This window comes from Amphiura filiformis, chromosome 8 (assembly GCF_039555335.1).
Source record: "Amphiura filiformis chromosome 8, Afil_fr2py, whole genome shotgun sequence".
In the NCBI taxonomy this organism is placed as follows: Eukaryota; Metazoa; Echinodermata; class Ophiuroidea; order Amphilepidida; family Amphiuridae; genus Amphiura; species Amphiura filiformis.
This window is the reverse complement of record NC_092635.1, coordinates 21,238,055-21,256,267: the sequence shown is the minus strand read 5'-3', so window position 1 is coordinate 21,256,267 and position 18,213 is coordinate 21,238,055. Positions and strand designations below refer to the sequence as shown.

Here is an 18,213-nt window from a genome sequence, read left to right as displayed (position 1 = left end):
ATTGAGTTAGAGAATGTTTGTGATGCTGAGAAATCAAAATGCATACAGTGTGTCTCGCTCGTCTCAAGTTGAGAGTAACGATATTCGAATCAGTGGGCTTACGCAGTTGCGTCGCCAGTGTACGGACAAATCGCCGTTGTACACGTGTACATACACCCCGCGGGATTAGGTAAGCTAAGCGCACGTAATTCGTAAGTGGACGGCTAAATCCTTTATTTTTTCGGTTATTTGTGGTGCAATCCACCCATAAACGGAAATCAATACAATTGCGATGTATCAAGCAGGACAATAGATTAATGAGGCTGCATAAATTGAAAATTCCCATTTGGGTTAAGACTTTTGAAAAAACCATGTGAATTCTACCCTGTAGTAGAAAACATGTTAAGTGTGATAATGTGACCCATCTTGCTTCTGTAATGTGGCTTATATTTCTTTACCATAGTTATGAGTTACTAAACCACTGAAAATATGATGGCATCCATGCATTCTCTGTTACATTTAAATTGCTATTTTAGTCCATTGTAAGAAAGTGCTGAAATTTGGAAACCAATTAGCAGCTATAGAATCGCCCGTATTTTTATAAAGACCACACTATCCACGTTCCAAGAATGCAAATGCATTACCGGCGAGTATGTCTATGTTTTTGAGCAGACAACTCGCCCATTTCTCCCCGCATTTCCCGTTTTTTGTTCATTTAATTCGGCGGGGTTTTCCGAAAGAAAAGCACATGTTTTTCTCTGACATGCCTGACATAGATTTTTGAGATGTTTATTAAAGAATCTAGTTGAAGCAATCACTACTTTATGTGATAATGGTTCACTGCTCTACCAAGAAAAATGTAACGCTGGAATTCAGAAAGCGTTTGACTCTAGAATATTCTCGCGCGGTTATCTGGGAGATGAGCCCCGTATAAAATCCAGGAGTCTTACTTAAGTCATGGGCGATATAAGAAATCAATAATATTTACTGTATATCGGGATATTTTAAAGGTGTTATTTTTTAATCAGTTGTTACACTTCCGAAGAGTTATTGGGCCGGTTTCTTGAAGCATGGCTAGTGTTCAGGCTTCTTAGGCCATCAGGCTTTAGCCCAATTAGTCCTATACCAGTGCTTACAATTTCACATCGTACATCACTTAGAAAGATAAATCAATAAAATGGATCCACATTGATAGGGCTAGCCGGCTGACTTAGGAAGCCTTATCACTAGCCAAGCTTTGAGAAAGCGGACCATTGCGTTGCTTAAGAAATATGTCAGGCATGTCAGATAATTTACATAACATGTTACTAGAACATGTAAGAGCATGGATTTATCAATTTGGTTGTGTATGTAGCAGCTAGGATAGGGTTATGTGAACTCTTACATCCCTGCGACGTATATATATGTAGCAAGAAAGATAAGATCAGGGAACTTTTAGTTATGGGAAGGGTGACTGGAATTACATCACAATTTAAGAACAAGTATCTTAGGTCTAGATAATAGGCGCCATATTACAAGAGGGTTAGAGTTCATAGGGCAACGTTACATGTTTAGTAGATTAGGGTACCCAGGCACTATCTCCAAATATTGTTCACGTGTTGTTATACCGGTTGGTAAAACATTTTGTTAAAATGTTCCCGATTGCCAATTACTAAATATATCTACGGTACTTTACAAACTATTCTTTGGTAGATCTATCCAATATGACGGTGAGTTTGAGATATCTACGCATTACGTTTAATCATCTTCTGATTTAGTATGTATGTCAATTATTCTTTGCGCATGGTCCAAGGTGCTCTTAGAGTAGCCACAGACTCGGGCACAGACTATCCGTGGAAACATTAACAAACAAGAACCATGCGTAAATAATTATAAAATGGCGAACTATGTATCTTAGGTCTTCATGAACTCACCCTTCTGATAAGATGTTCGGAATTGTACATTGTACGCGAAATGTCGATCTGTTACACAAATGCAATTTCTCGCTATTCACAATACGATGCGCCACCAGCGGTTGCTCTTGCTATTGCAATTTTTGACCTTCAGGGTCGACATCGCCATTAGAGACCATTAGATTTTCACGTGAGTGTGATAATAATAATGTTGAAAACGGCTCCACGAAGGATTCCGTATGATCAATAGATAGAAAATGGATCTACTAGAATTATAAATTACTGTTTTCGTGTGTAACATCATTATATTGACATTTAAACACACACTGACATTACGTTCCTATGGTATTCGTATCACGCGGGCTTTGGATGTCGACATTATGCACTGCGTATTTTGACCTCTCCCCCAACAAACGATGGAGGCGCATCGTATTGTGAATCGACCTAATTGACGTGAAATGTAGGTCATGCGTTATATGGAACACCGGGTGCGTAAGTACGAAACAGAAGTGACGAAATGTGTTGTTGGCAAAGATACACATACTGCAGTTACTGTCCGTTTTCCTATACACAATACACAGTGCTCTCACCATTGACGCGTGACCTCTACAAATGATGTATGTTGGGAGAATGGACACTTGCCTAGTTAACATCACTGTGTGAAAAATAACCAGCCAATATTTTATTTATTCTCCAAAACTTCTAGCAAATATATTTCTCTAACATGACCTAAAATTACAGCTAGGTTAGATGTTCAGAAATGGTCGCACTTTTGTAAAATATGTGTGAGGGCAAGGCATAGCTAGCCAACTCCCCGTGTTAATTGAATGGAGATTTGACCGAAAATATTGGTATCGGACCGCTCACTTCTGAAGGATGCCACAAAAAAACGGTAAAAGCTACATTTAAATTATTCTAAATAGGTTCTAGAAAATAAAGTTTTGTAACATGTCCTAAATTTTTAGCTAATTTAGATGTTTTGAGAGGGTCGCACTTTTGTGTTTTAGGAAGGATATGTAAACGACAGATAACACCAAAAATATGAAGAAATTATTTCCAAACCGTGTTAAGTCAACAATCATTATGTTGCTCATTTTGAAGAATGCTGGTTAACAAAAAGCAGGTCTTTGTCTCATTTCGTTAACAAAGGTACACATACCATTGTTTCCTTTCGTTTCCTTTGTAATCGGTTAACCAACTGAAGCTATAATACCAGCTTTATTGCGATGTCGCACATTCAAAACAGAAACTTGTGCACAACCAGAGAAGATCTGATATAATCAGTTGAGCTGCTTCAATGAGTGTTATCTTGGTTTAATAGCTTTTAATGGGGTTTAAGTCCTGCAAAGGTCGAGATGAATTCTACTGTAGACATGACTGCATCATGAAATTGTCAATTGTCGAAGCAACTCATGCGCAATTTATTCAGAGTGTCACTCTTAAACAAAACATATTTGTACTATCAAATACTTTTTTATGATTCCTTTCCTGTAGAGAACATTATAAATACCACTTATGTTACCTATAAGTCTCCAATTCTAAAGTGAAAATAACTAGAAAGACTTTTTCACAACAATGTTTCATGTGTTTACTATTTAAAAAAGACAAGTGTTGTTATAAAATAAATAGATGTCGCTTTCTATTGAAATAACATGCTTTTGTACTCTAGGGTCTAAGATAATTTCATTTCATTTGTACATTTATGGTGAAAATAGAGATCTTGATTTCATTGTCCTGTTTATTATCATCAGGATATATGTAGATTTTAAGTTCTGTGTTTCTGCTAACAAGTTTTGATGTGAACAATAAAACATTTTTAACCCTCCATGAAAACTTTGAATGTCGTTCTTGATTTTTGTAATTGTAATTTTGCAATCATTTGCTTTAAAAGCATTCACCGGGTCTTCATAGTGGAAAACCCAAACCAAAATAAACTTACAACATGTACAAACAATTCATTATATTTGCTATCTACTGATGATAGCACACATGTATTAGTTTCAAATCTGTTGTTGCTAGTAGTAGCATAATTCAGAGAAGATCTTCTCTGTCTATCTAAAGAAAAATCCAGGTCGGGCGGGGAAGTGTTTTAGTATTATAATGGGGTTGTGGGTGGGGCTCCGAAATTCTTTTCATTATAGTTTATGTTGTCTTGTTCATTCTTCTCTTTACATCCTCCTGTATCATTTTCTTACGGCGCCACATTGGCCGATTTGTTCCATTGCTATTATATATTTTAGTCATGCAGACGAATCACAATCGGATGCTCTCTTACCGATGATTGCTTAAAATAATTGCGTATCAAGTTAAGTTGTTTGGAGGGCAACTGAGGAAAAAAATAAGAAAGAAAGAAGAATAAGGAAGGAAAGAAAGAAATAACAAAGGAAAGAGCGAAAGAAAGATAAAAAACCCGACATAAACAAGCCCATTTTGTAAACTGTGTACTGTGTGTCAGTTAGGAAATTAAATAAATAGATTCAGGAAAAATATATTAAAAGGTTGTGTATGATAATATGTTACAATTGTCCTTAAAAAGGACAGTAGATTTGGATATCAAAAAAGCTATCTATTCAAGATCACTTAAGCAGAAATAATGCAGCAATTACAAACTGACTGGGCATATACTGCCAGAATGATAATTATTGAATGCTATGTGACAAAACAACAAACAAAAAACAACAACAACAACAACAACTTAGGGACTGTCTGTTTTATATTTTGAAGGGACACACATTTTTGACTAAATGATGAAATCTGGAAATATTATTGTGGAAAGAAAATATTAGAGTTGTGCAACAAAAAGTAATTCGGCTTGTTTCCGCCCAGAATCGAACTGGGGACCTTTCGCGTGTTGTAGTGAGTAAAACTTAAGCAAACTGTGATCTTTTTTAAACTTGTAAAAATGCGTAAAACTAAGTATCTACTCCCTGCTCATTTCATGACATGGATGCTGATTTAATTGACATCTATCTTGAAAGCTTTGTCAAGGCAGTTACATGGGTCTACTAGGTCATGTCATCTCAGAACGATCACTCTATAATGGTGCAACGTTAAATTCTGCTGTCTACTGATGATAGCACACATGTATTTAGTTTCAAATCCGTTGCCGCTAGTAGCATATTCTTCTCTGCCTATCTAAAGGGCGGATGGGGAAAGTGTTTTAGTACTATAGTGGGGTTGTGGTTGAGGCTCTGGAATTCTTTTCATTATAGTTTATGTTGTATTGTTCTTTCTCCTCTTTACTTCCTCCCTTTTGGTATTCTTGTCTCAGCTTCCTCCTGCATCATTTTCTGCCGCGCCACATTGGGCCGCTTTATAAAAGTTTCATTGCTATTATATATTTTTAGTCATGCAGAAGAATCACAATCGGATGCTCTCTTACCGATGGTTGCTTAAATTGTATCAAGTTCAGTTTTTTGGAGGGCAACTGAGGAAAGAAAATAAGAAAGAAAGAAGAATAAGGAAGGAAAGAAAGAAAGAATTAACAAACGAAAGAGCGAAAAAAAGGCTAAGAAAAAAGAAAACGACATAAACAAGCCCATTTTTTAAACTGTGTACAGTGTGTCAGCTAGGAAATTAAATAAATAGATTCAGGAAAAATATATAAAAACGTGGTGTATTATAATGTTTTACAATAATATTGTTCTCAAAAAATAAAATAAGCTGATCAAAAATAACACCTTAAGGGGACACCCGGATTTGAACCAGGGACCTCTCGATCTGCAGTCGAATGCTCTACCACTGAGCTATATCCCCACACGATAAGTTTTGATATCAAAATAGCTATCTATTCAAGATCACCAAAGCATGATGAAATAATGTAGCACTCACAACAAACTGACTGGACCTATTCGTCAGCGAAGTGGTTACATAACACCAACGCACTCAATGGTCTATTGTTCTATTGTGTCCGATTTGAGCGCTGACATATTGGAAAATGTTGCCAATCAATATTCATGAAGTCGTGCGATCGACACCTACAGCTGTTCAATTCTCGCTATTCGCAATAAGGGCGCCGCCAGCGGTTTGCGATGTAATCGTGATGTATCATGGGAAAATCGTGATGTATCATGGGAAAAGGTCGACATCCAAGTCCGCGCAATACGAATATTACCATGCTATTACATAGGAACACGTGACAATATTTTTAGTTTGTCAATATAACGGTATTACACGCAAATCGATAGAGAAAAAATTAATTGTGCACATTTCAAATCACATTATTAAGTATTATTGAGTATCGATTCGCGTGTAACACCTTTATTTTGAAAAAAAAAAAAATATTGTCACGTGTTCCTGTGTAATAGCATGGTAATATTCGTATTGCGCGGACTTGGATGTCGACCTTTTCCCATGATACATCACGATTACATCGCAAACCGCTGGCGGCGCCCTTATTGCGAATAGCGAGAATTGGGCGACTTTATTGTTAGGTGCTTTTATTCATACATTGGGCGTATCGAGCTGCATCGGTTGTCCGCAATTATATTTAATATAGTATTATAGTATAGGCCTGCAAGTATGATTTGCTTTGCTTTATTGATTGATTCAGAAATAGTATGGCTATAATAATTATATGCTTCTCGAGTTATTAGCAAATATATCACATTTGAGGTCCAGGGTAGACTCGCTTGCCAGTCCTATATACGCGGTGCTTATGTAAATTATTATGGTAGGCCTATACATAATAAAACACGATGTGGACCGCGGCTAATGTCTTTAAAATACTACAGTAGGAGCGATGTCATAATTACTTCAAATCCTTATGTAGGCCTATTGGCAAACAATGTAGACAACTTACTTGTGTAGATTCTTATATCCGCCACACAGAACGCACACTTTGCCTATGCCGCTGAACTGTCCGTAGCGAAATGGTAGAGCAAAGCGTGTTCACTGAATGAGCGCCCAAACCAATTTGGGCGCTGCAATAGGTTTGTATTGTAGGCGAACCTCTGTTTTGTGTGCATGCAACAACTCAATCACACCCTTGGGTTGGATTATAACAAAGGGTACCTCTCGCTGGTGTAGGCGCTTTCACGCGACTTTCGTTTCATCACTTATTGACAGTAGCCGGCCTGCCTATTATAGCGTTAATTATACGCTGTCAGGTCAGTTACCGATTTAATGGCGGAAGCCCTTTGTCTCGAACAAAAGGTACCTCTCGATGAATAGCGTTTCGGAAACTCAAATAGGCACAAAGGAACAATAGGCGTTACGTAATCTATTTCCTCTCCTTTCTATATTAGCTCCATGCATAACACCCTGGTAACTGGATCGCGCTCCTTTAGACATAGACTTTGTGTTGCGATCATTTCGATCATGATTCAGGACTCAAAAGCGTGAGTTGTTATAGTGATAATCGGATTACACGTAGCACTTCGCTGGCGAATACTGACAAGATGATAATGCTATAATTATGTGCAGGAAAAAATCCAAGGGACTGTCGGTATAATATTTTGAAGTGACACACATTTGTGAGTAAATGATGAAATCGGGAAAAATTATTGTGGAAAAGATAATATTAGGGAGTGCAACAAAAAATCCTTCTGCGTGTTCGGCGAATGTGATAACTGTTACACCACGGAATTAAGAAAAATTAAGCAAACTGTGATCTTTTTAAACTTTTTAAAAATGCGTAAAACTAAGAATATACTACCTGATCATTTAATGACATGCACTATGCTGTTGTAATTAAAATGTATTTTAAAAGCTTTGTCATGGCAGTTACATGGGTCTACTATGACATGTCATCTTAGAAAGATTGCTCTATATAATGATGCAACGTTAAATTATGCTGTCTACTGATGATAGCACGCATCGTTGTCGCTAGTAGTAGCATATCTCAGAGATATAAAGAAAAATGCAGGGCGGGTGGGGGAAGTGTTTTAGTACTATAGTGGGGTTGTGGTTGAGGCTCTGGAATTCTTTTCATTATAGTTTATGTTGTATTGTTCTTTCTCCTCTTTACTTCCTCCCTTTTGGTATTCTTGTTTCAGCTTCCTCCTGCATCATTTTCTGCCGCGCCACATTGGGCCGCTTTATAAAGGTTTCATTGCTATTATATATATATTTTTAGTCATGCAGAAGAATTACAATCGGATGCTCTCTTACCGATGATTGCTTAAATTGTATCAAGTTAAGTTTTTTGGAGGGCAACTGAGGAAAGAAAATAAGAAAGAAAGAAGAATAAGGAAGGAAAGAAAGAAAGAATTAACAAACGAAAGAGCGAAAAAAAGACTAAGAAAAAAGAAAACGACATAAACAAGCCCATTTTTAAAACTGTGTACAGTGTGTCAGCTAGTAAATTAAATAAATAGATTCAGGAAAAATATATAAAAACGTGGTGTATTATAATGTTTTACAATTGTCCTCAAAAATAAAATAAGCTGATCAAAATAACACCTTAAGGGGACACCCGGATTTGAACCAGGGACCTCTCGATCTGCAGTCGAATGCTCTACCACTGAGCTATATCCCCACACGATAAGTTTTGATATCAAAATAGCTATCTATTCAAGATCACCAAAGCATGATGAAATAATGTAGCACGAACAACAAACTGACTGGACCTATTCGTCAGCGAAGTGGTTACATAACACCCTGGTAACTGGATCGCGCTCCTTTAGACATAGACTTTGTGTTACGATCATTTCGATCATGATTCAGGACTCAAAAGCGTGATCCAGATGTTATAGTGATAATCGGATTACACGTAGCACTTCGCTGGCGAATACTGACAAGATGATAATTATTGAATGCTATGTGCAGGAAAAATCCAAGGGACTGTCGGTATAATATTTTGAAGTGACACACATTTTTGAGTAAATGATGAAATCTGGAAAATTATTGTGGAAAAAGATAATATTAGGGAGTGCAACAAAAAAATCCTTCTGCGTGTTAGGCGAATGTGATAACTGTTACACCACGGAAACATATTAAGAAAAAATTAAGCAAACTGTGATCTTTTTTAAACTTTTGCGTAAAACTAAGAATTTACTCCCTGCTCATTTCATGACATGTACTATGCTGTTGTAATTAAAATGTATTTAAAGTCCATCTTGAAAGCTTTGTCAAGGCAGTTACATGGGTCTACTAGGTCATGTCATCTCAGAACGATCGCTCTATATAATGATGCAACGTTAAATTCTGCTGTCTACTGATGAGAGCACACAATCCGTTGTAGTAGCATAACTCAGAGCAGATCTTCTCTGTCTATATAAAGAAAAATGCAGGGCGGGTGCGAAGTGTTTTAGTACTATAATGGGGTTGTGGGTGGGGCTCCGGAATTCTTTTCATTATAGTTTATGTTGTCTTGTCCTTTCTCCTCTTTACTTCCTTCTGCATCATTTTCTTCCGCGCCACATTGGGCCGCTCTGTAAAAGTTTCATTGCTAATTGTATTTTCAGTCATGCAGTAGAATCACAATCGGATGCTATCTTACCGATGATTGCTTCAAATAACTACGTTGAATAGATCAGTAAATATACATTTTGGATTTTAGTTTGCCAAAACCAAGTGAATATTTTACTCACTCCAATAGTTCGTTCTACACATCGGAGGACTTCATCAGGTATGACTGATATGGTCATCTGATCCACTTTCCCGGCCAACAAGTTTGAGTGGTTTTGAGCAGCAGGCCATCGCGACAGCCCCTTAGAGTTTAAAGCCATATTATAACATTTGCTGAGAAGAACGCCCTCAATATTTTTCAACGTTCTGGTTTTTTAGATGATTATGTTGTACTTTATTAAACTAACATAACCTGCAAAAATCAAGGATGTGTATATCCGTCTCGCACGCCACGTACGTACTATGAATATCGTGTACGCGTTCGACTAATATTTCCATCGTAATAATAAAACGACGGTTCCATCGTTTTATTCAAAATCTCGGATTTTGACAAAACTACAGCACCTATAGTCTTGAACATTGGCGACATCGGCGCTGGTAGTAAATTCCAATTTTCTTTGCTTTACCTCTGTCGTTCGGCTCAAAATTAAAAGGGGACATATCTGATAATAAAAGCTAACATTTTATGGCAAAGAAATACTCATCTATTTATATAATATGGCTTTAAGCTACGGTACTGACGGCGTTATGTCGACGACTAGAAATCATAAAAGAGGGACAAGTGCCAAAGTTAACCGACCATTTGAACACGATCGACAAAACTGATAGCATAAAATTCACCTTTGAAGAAGAAAAAAATGGTCAAATCCCATTTCTAAACACCTTCATAGTCAGAAAACCAGACGGTTCAATCAAACTCCTAGTGTACCGTAAACCTACGCACACTGATCAGTACCTCAACTTCAAATCAGAACATCCTCTCCACCAAAAAATGGAAGTGATTAGATCGTTATTTGACCGTATGAATTCGGTAGTTACAGAAACGGAAGATAGAATCCAAAAAGAATTAGAGCGAGTGGTGCAGCCTTAGTGGCTACCCAGATTGGGCCATGGTCAAAGTGAAAAACCAAATGCATGATAAAACCAAACATACTGCAGTTACTGTCCGTTTTCCTATACACAATACACAGTGCTCTCACCATTGACGCGTGACCTCTACAAATGATGTATGTTGGAAGAATGGACACTTGCCTAGTTAACATCACTGTGTGAAAAATAACCAGCCAATATTTTATTTATTCTCCAAAACTTCTAGCAAATATATTTCTCTAACATGACCTAAAATTACAGCTAGGTTAGATGTTCAGAAATGGTCGCACTTTTGTAAAATATGAGTGAGGGCAAGGCATAGCTAGCCAACTCCCCGTGTTAATTGAATGGAGATTTGACCGAAAATATTGGTATCGGACCGCTCACTTCTGAAGGATGCCACAAAAAAACGGTAAAAGCTACATTTAAATTATTCTAAATAGGTTCTAGAAAATATAGTTTTGTAAATGTCCTAAATTTTTAGCTAATTTAGATGTTTGGAGAGGGTCGCACTTTTGTGTTTTAGGAAGGATATGTAAACGACAGATAACACCAAAAATATGAAGAAATTATTTCCAAACCGTGTTAAGTCAACAATCATTATGTTGCTCATTTTGAAGAATGCTGGTTAACAAAAGCAGGTCTTTGTCTCATTTCGTGAACAAAGGTACACATACCATTGTTTCCTTTCGTTTCCTTTATAATCGGTTACCCAACTGAAGCTATAATACCAGCTTTATTGCGATGTCGCACATTGAAAACAGACACTTGTGCACAACCAGAGAAGATCTGATTTAATCAGTTGAGCTGCTTCAATGCGTGTTATCTTGGTTTAATAGCTTTTAATGGGGTTTAAGTCCTGCAAAGGTCGAGATGAATTCTACTGTAGACATGACTGCATCATGAAATGCTGAAAAATTGATATCAAATAAAAGCAAGCCTGCCGTGGATAAGAGCAAAGACATGGTGGTCATTCATGTCAACGGCCTTTCGGAGCGCATCCAAAGAATATTTACGAAACACAAAGTTGACACAGCAATGAAACCGTACCGCACTCTCAGACAAATCTTAGACAAACGTGAAAAAGCAAAAACAGGCAATTGCATATGAAATTGGTTGCAAAAATTGTGATCTTTCCTATGTCGGCGAAACCTATATAAAAAGTGGTGTATTATAATATTTTACAATTGTCCTTAAAAAATAAAATAAGCTAATCAAAAATACTACCTTAAGGGGACACCCGGATTTGACCCAGGGACCTCTCGATCTGCAGTCGAATGCTCTACCACTGAGCTATATCCCCACATGTTAGAATTGGATATCAAAATAGCTGACCCATTCCATGTCATCTCCAGGGATGTGCACCGCAGCACCTCTTCAATTTTTTCTTTTTCTGTGTGGTGGTAGATATTGATGAGAAAGTAAAATCCCGAAAATTTGAGCTTCATACTCCATTTCGTTTTCCCGTGGCATCAATTTGAAATTTAGGGGGGTCAGCATAAAAAATGTGTCGTAACGCGAAAGACGACGTTTGGAGGTCCATAAATGTATAAAGGAAACCCTTTACAACTTTGAAAAGTATGTATCCTGGGATACTTATTTGTGTAGAATTCAAATCTGTGTGCTATCACCAAACCTATTTAACATCTACTCTGAAGTCATAATGAGAACAGCTTTGGAGTGGTTTGAAGGTGGAGTGAAGTTTTGTGGTACAAGAATTACTAACCTGAGGTACGCCGATGATACCACTCTTTATTTGTAGCAGCAGCAGCAGAGTAGAGCTGATTGATCTTTTAACGCGCATCAAAGAGGCCAGCGAAGAAAAACACCTTCTCCTGAACACAAAGAAGACAAAAATAATGGTTGTAGACAGAGAGCGGAAAAGGGATGAGTTTGTGATAGATGGACAGCAGATTGAGGAGGTGAAGCAATTAGAATATCTGGGTTCAATCATTAACAACAGTGGTGAAATCTTTTTTTTTTTTTTTGGCAGGCCGTGAGGGGGAAAGCGATTTTTTGGCAGGGCGGGGGGTGGGGTTGGCGAACCGTTTGGAAATTTTACCCCCGGGGATCATAATTATTGCACAGCCCCTAAGGAAGGAAAGAAAGAATTAACAAGCGAAAAAAAGAGTAGGGAAAAAAAGAAAACGACATAAAAGGCAAAATAAGTCTTATTTTGTAAACTGTGTACGGTGTGTCAGTTAGAAAATTAAATATAGATATTCAGAAAAAATAAAGAGGTTTATTAGGTCTATAATAGGCCTATGTTGCAATCTTTCTTTAAAAAAATCGAAATTAATAAGTTGATGAAAAATAAAACCTTTAGGGGACACCCGGATTTGAACCAGGGACCTCTCGATCTGCAGTCGAATGCTCTACCACTGAGCTATATCCCCACATGGTGGACTTTGATATCAAAATAGTTATCTATTCAAGATCACCAAAGCATGATGAAATAATACAGCACTTAGGGACTAGCATGCATACTGACAAGATGATACGTAAAACTTAAAGGAAGTGTCTAGCAATCACAACAGTATGTCTAATATGTTAGAAAAATAATTATCAAGCACAAATCACATGGTTTTATTTAAAACAAACTCATATTAACCATAAAAACGAATAAAAACAGCCATCTCTCAACACGTGATATTCAAAATTCCCGCGCCGAAATTGTCTAGAGCAATGACGTCCCAATAATTCAATGAAGCCTGACGACAAATAACCATGACGTCGCGGGAATATCGCGTGTTGAGAGATTGCTCTTTTTATTCGTTTTTAAGGCTAATATGAGTTTGTTTTAAATAAAACCATGTGATTCGTGCTTGATAATTATTTTTCTAACATATAAGACATAATGTTGTGATTGCTGGACACTTCCTTTAGAATCTACAATCTTGGAAATAAGTACTTCCAGGTACTTATTTCCAAGAATCTAGGTGTCAGTGGCGTAGCCAGATTTTTTCAGAGGTGGAAGGGGTAAAGCGGCAAGAGGGTAAACATTTGGCGAATAGTAAAAATGGGCTAAAAATAAGCTACATAAAAGGTCTAAAAATCGTATATAAATATAGGGCGGTCAGCATTCCACACGCGGGAGGCAAGATTTCTCACTGACGCGGGTGGCATTTTCCCCTGGTTAGGGGAAAATATACGGGGGGTTGGGGGGTTATAACTTTTGGAAAGCAAAATAAGGGGGGGTCATAAAATGGTTGACACAATTTTAGCCTGTTTAGGGAGTAAGGTGTATCGGTTAGGTGTAGTGGCATGGCGTAGTCTATTTCTTCTTGAAGTATAGTGAATGCATCACCGTTTGCCGACAAAAATAAGTTTATGGTACAAATGCGCGCGAAAAATGTTGCCATTTTTAAGCTAAACTGTGAAATATGGTACAAACATTGAATAATTTTATTGACGTCGACTTCTTGTAAATCCCCCACCCCTTCCGAAGAAAATCAGAATCGGAAGCTATTGGGGCTATCCGATGATATCTCAAAATAAATGGGCATCATCAGTTGTTGCGGCATGGTACTACCGGTTGGAGAGCAGCATTGTGACCAATTCCAGGCAGAGGAAATACCATAACGAAGGAAAGATAGAAAGCTTGAGAAAAAAAGAAAGAGCGACATTTTGCTACTACATTTTGTAAATTGTGTACTAATAGGCCTAAATAGATTCAGGAAAAATATATTTAAAAAAAGAAGTCTACGCCTGGACCTATGTGGGTGTTTCCAAAGTAATGAGACCCCTTTTGGTTATTTTGCCCTAATCTTTTTTTCCTATTTACTTTCAGATTTTAATTATGGCCATTGTTAATCTTCATGAGTAAGGAGATAGCGAGCAAAAATTCAATATCCTACCTCAATTTTGAAAAATTTGTCCATGTAAACCCTATGGGGAAAAATTAGTAACGGTTGGAACATATTTGTTGTATTGACAGTTCTTGACACGAGGACGAAAAATGAATAAAAGACTGAGCGTTGAAAAATTGACTATGTATGGTCTTTGGTTTAATTTTCTTAGGTTAACACCATTGATTGCTTCATAATAAACCAGGTGCAGGCAGCACTGTTTGATCCATACCATGGCTAGGAGATGGGTTACAATGTCGTAACGGTTGTAACGTGCGTCAATGTTAAGACAAAATGTCATGAAACTAAAAAAATTAACAATATTTCATTTTTTTTCATATTATCCAAGGTGTCATAATATTAAAAGTTGGTTATGAAAATTATGAAATACTCATTTCTATGTAAATATATAGTTCAGGAGATCTCTGGACGCACAAAAGTGGCATATTTCTGTGCGTCCATGGTTGACGCACATGTGAAAATGACATCATAACTTACAAAATGAACCAAATAATCACAGTAAGGTTTTGTCTTATGATTGTCATAGTTCCTCTTATTATAACAAACCTGGATAAAACGATGAAATAATCATTCATAATGTTTCATAATATTAATGTTGTAACGGTTGTAACATTTTAACGGTTGTAACATTGACGCACATTGCAACCTTATGACTTTATACCCACATCCTAACCCTGATATGGATCACAGAGTACCTACACTTGGTTTGCATTGAAGGAATCAATACTGTTAACCTAGGAAAACCATAGCACAGACCACACAGGGTCAACTTTTCAAAATACAACCTTTTAATCTGTTATTTTCCCCATAGGGTTTATGTGGACAAAATTATCAAAATGTAGGTAGGGCATTGAATTTTTGCTCGCTATCTCCTTACTTATAAAGATTAACAATGGCCTAAATTAAACTATGAAAATAAATAAGGAACAAAAATTAGGGCAATAAAACCTAGGGGGTCTCATTACTGTGGAAACACCCATGTGATAAAATTTTCCAAGTTTATTTTGAAAATAAAAATAAAATAAAATAAAAGTATGAAAATAAAAATAAAATAAAATAAAAACGTATTCAAGGGGACACCCGGATTTGAACCAGGGACCTCTCGATCTGCAGTCGAATGCTCTACCACTGAGCTATATCCCCATATGGAAGAGTTAGATATCAAAATAATATCTATCTATTCAAGATCACCAAAAGCATGATGAAATCATAATGAAAATGCTATGTGACATGAAAAAAAGCAACGGACTGTCGTTTTATTTTTGAAGGGACACACATTTCTGAGTAAATGATGAAATCTGGAAAAGTCAGTATTGTGGAAAAGAAAATATTAGGGGCGTGGCAACAAAAAATATCCGGCTTGTTTCCGCCCAGGATCGAACTGGGGACCTTTCGCGTGTTAGGCGAATGTGATAACCGCTACACCACGGAAACTCCGTTATATCTCCACAGCAAATTGTGGTTCTTTGATACCGGACTACCGGTATCTTAAAATAAATGCGCATCAGTTCAGTTGTTGCGGCATGGTAACCGGTTGGAGACAGCATTGTGACAAATGAGGGATACAAATACGGGCTAGTCACGATTATCGCACTTTCAGTTTCCCACGCGTTTGAACGGGAATTGGATTGCGTACTTTTTCGATGTCTAGTGAGCAAATTTTTTCAATATTTTGAGAAAATGATGTCAAATTTTCTATTCTGTATTGTTTGGTAATAATGTCTTTTGCCAATAGTATGTTTAAAGTTGTAATTTTGTGTTTTTGATCGCAAAGATCGGATATTTTCGTTCCCGATTCGAATTCTGAACCCTTCGCAAGGGTGCCGATTTCAGCAGAACTTTGACGATAATTTTGCCTGTTTGGACACTAAAATGCTTTCGATCTTTAATTTTGTTTCAACCGAGTCTTAAATTAGCAAGCACAATAAGGTTGGTACCACTTTTATATACATTGATAAAATTTTTAAGATTTTTTTTCAAGTTTCTAACTGGCGCAAATCGTTAAGTGTGTATTTCCCATTGACATCCAAAATGGGAAATACGAGTCTGATGGACATAGGAACGGCGTCCATGAGACTCAGCGAGTCTAATACGGGCCGAGAAAAAACCGTAATGAAAGAAAGAAAGAATGAAAGAAAAAAGAAAGAAAGAAAAAAAGAAAGGAGAAAAAAGAAAGAGCGACATTTTGCTACTGCATTTTGTAACTTGTGCCTAAAATAGATTCAGGAAAAATATATATATAAAAGAAGTCTAGGCATATGTGTTAAAATTTTCCAATTTTATTTTGAAAATAAAAATAAAGGGATCCAAAAGTTTATTTAAGGGGACACTCGGATTTGAACCAGGGACCTCTCGATCTGCAGTCGAATGCTCTACCACTGAGCTATATCCCCATATGGACATACACGGAATAAAAATAGCTATTTATTCGAAATCACCAATGCATGATGCAACTATATTTATATGGTCACGCTTTGAGCATACCAGATAATTGCTTTGATAGGCTAAATACATAGGATATGGACAGGAGAAAAATATCAAGGAACTGTCTATATCACTTTCTGACAGGACACACAGTCAAAACCTGACTCAACGCCTGTTGTTATTATAATTTCAAGTGGGATCATTTTTGTCTCTGTAAGGTCATTGTCATCACACATGTTATCATGGTTCATGGTTAATGGTTATTAGTTCATACATCGAGTCTCGAGATCTATTTTATCTAATATCTTGATGATACAAATATAAAAAATAAAATAACTAGACCTTAATAAATAAATATATATTAAATTAAATTGCATTTATAGATAAACAAATAAATAAATAAATTTAAATGTGCCTAAATAAATATATAGGCCTATGTGAATAAATTTATAAATAAATAAGTAAATAAAATAAATAAATAAATAAATAAATAAATAAATAAATAAATAAATAAATAAATAAATAAAATTGATAAACAAATAATAAATAAAAAATTTCATTTACATTCAGATTAATATTATAATGTATAATCTCATCTTCACTACAATTTATGTTTAAAATGACAGATTACAATAATGGCAAAGATGGTAAAATTTATTGGGCAATAATTAATAATTATAGAAATAATAGGCCCTAACTATTGATATCAAGAATAATTTAATATAAAAAAACAATAATGGTATTAAATACCAACAATAATCATAAACAAACAATTTGAAACAAGCCTCAAATAAAAAAATAATTAAAATGAAATAAATAAATAGATAAATAAATTTTATAAATAAATAAATAAGTAAATAAAATAAATAAATGTATGAATAAAATGAAATAATAAATAAATAAATAAATAAATAAATAAATAAAAAATATAAAAAAATAAATAAATAAATAAAAAATAAAAAATAAAATAAATAAACAAACAATCACTCCTCTACCCAGCCCATAGGTATAAAACCCGGGGTATAAAAGCATGTCCGTCTATCGATTTACGATCAATATATTCGGTATTAAAATCGGCTAAAAATTATGAGAACCTCTTGATGGGATTATCTTGGATGATTTCTTCATTAGGCCTATCATATGAAAGGATATAACAATAGGCAATGAGTCAGGTTTGAACGTTTAGGCCTATCAATCAATTTATTGGAATCGCTTTTGCACTCATGCGCACTGCGCAGTGCAGTGCATCCAACAACAAAAAAAATACAATTACACAGAACATTATATAAAGTAGTATGATGAAATCTGGGAATTTGTTGTGGAAAGAAAATATTAGGGTGTGGCAAGGAAAAAAATTGTCGGATTGTTTCCGCCCAGGATCGAACTGGGGACCTTTCGCGTGTTAGGCGAATGTGATAACCGCTACACCACGGAAACTCCGATTGATGTAGAGGCTGATTTTTATTAATTTATAGTTATTAATAATAATTTATCAGTTGTGACAAGACATTTTCGTTTTAATTACACTTAATAAATGATAACATGTTTTTGTATGTATCTGCGATGATAAGTAAATGTTTTGATGGTCTACTGGGGTCTTCTAAATAATT

General features: G+C 36.0%; 8 non-coding genes across 8 annotated transcripts; all 8 read right to left on the bottom strand.

Annotated features, from left to right (window-relative positions):
• Positions 1-5,555: 5,555 nt before the first annotated feature.
• Positions 5,556-5,627, bottom strand: Trnac-gca (transfer RNA cysteine (anticodon GCA)). The gene has a single exon. It is a non-coding gene; the product is annotated as a tRNA-Cys (tRNA).
• Positions 5,628-8,277: 2,650 nt separating this feature from the next.
• On the bottom strand, positions 8,278-8,349 carry Trnac-gca (transfer RNA cysteine (anticodon GCA)). The gene has a single exon. It is a non-coding gene; the product is annotated as a tRNA-Cys (tRNA).
• Positions 8,350-11,541: 3,192 nt separating this feature from the next.
• Trnac-gca (transfer RNA cysteine (anticodon GCA)) lies at positions 11,542-11,613 on the bottom strand. Its single transcript has one exon. It is a non-coding gene; the product is annotated as a tRNA-Cys (tRNA).
• A 1,021-nt stretch (positions 11,614-12,634) lies between these two features.
• Positions 12,635-12,706, bottom strand: Trnac-gca (transfer RNA cysteine (anticodon GCA)). The gene has a single exon. It is a non-coding gene; the product is annotated as a tRNA-Cys (tRNA).
• Positions 12,707-15,250: 2,544 nt separating this feature from the next.
• On the bottom strand, positions 15,251-15,322 carry Trnac-gca (transfer RNA cysteine (anticodon GCA)). Its single transcript has one exon. It is a non-coding gene; the product is annotated as a tRNA-Cys (tRNA).
• Positions 15,323-15,540: 218 nt separating this feature from the next.
• Positions 15,541-15,613, bottom strand: Trnav-aac (transfer RNA valine (anticodon AAC)). Its single transcript has one exon. It is a non-coding gene; the product is annotated as a tRNA-Val (tRNA).
• An 887-nt stretch (positions 15,614-16,500) lies between these two features.
• Trnac-gca (transfer RNA cysteine (anticodon GCA)) lies at positions 16,501-16,572 on the bottom strand. The gene has a single exon. It is a non-coding gene; the product is annotated as a tRNA-Cys (tRNA).
• Positions 16,573-17,967: 1,395 nt separating this feature from the next.
• Positions 17,968-18,040, bottom strand: Trnav-aac (transfer RNA valine (anticodon AAC)). The gene has a single exon. It is a non-coding gene; the product is annotated as a tRNA-Val (tRNA).
• Positions 18,041-18,213: the final 173 nt, after the last annotated feature.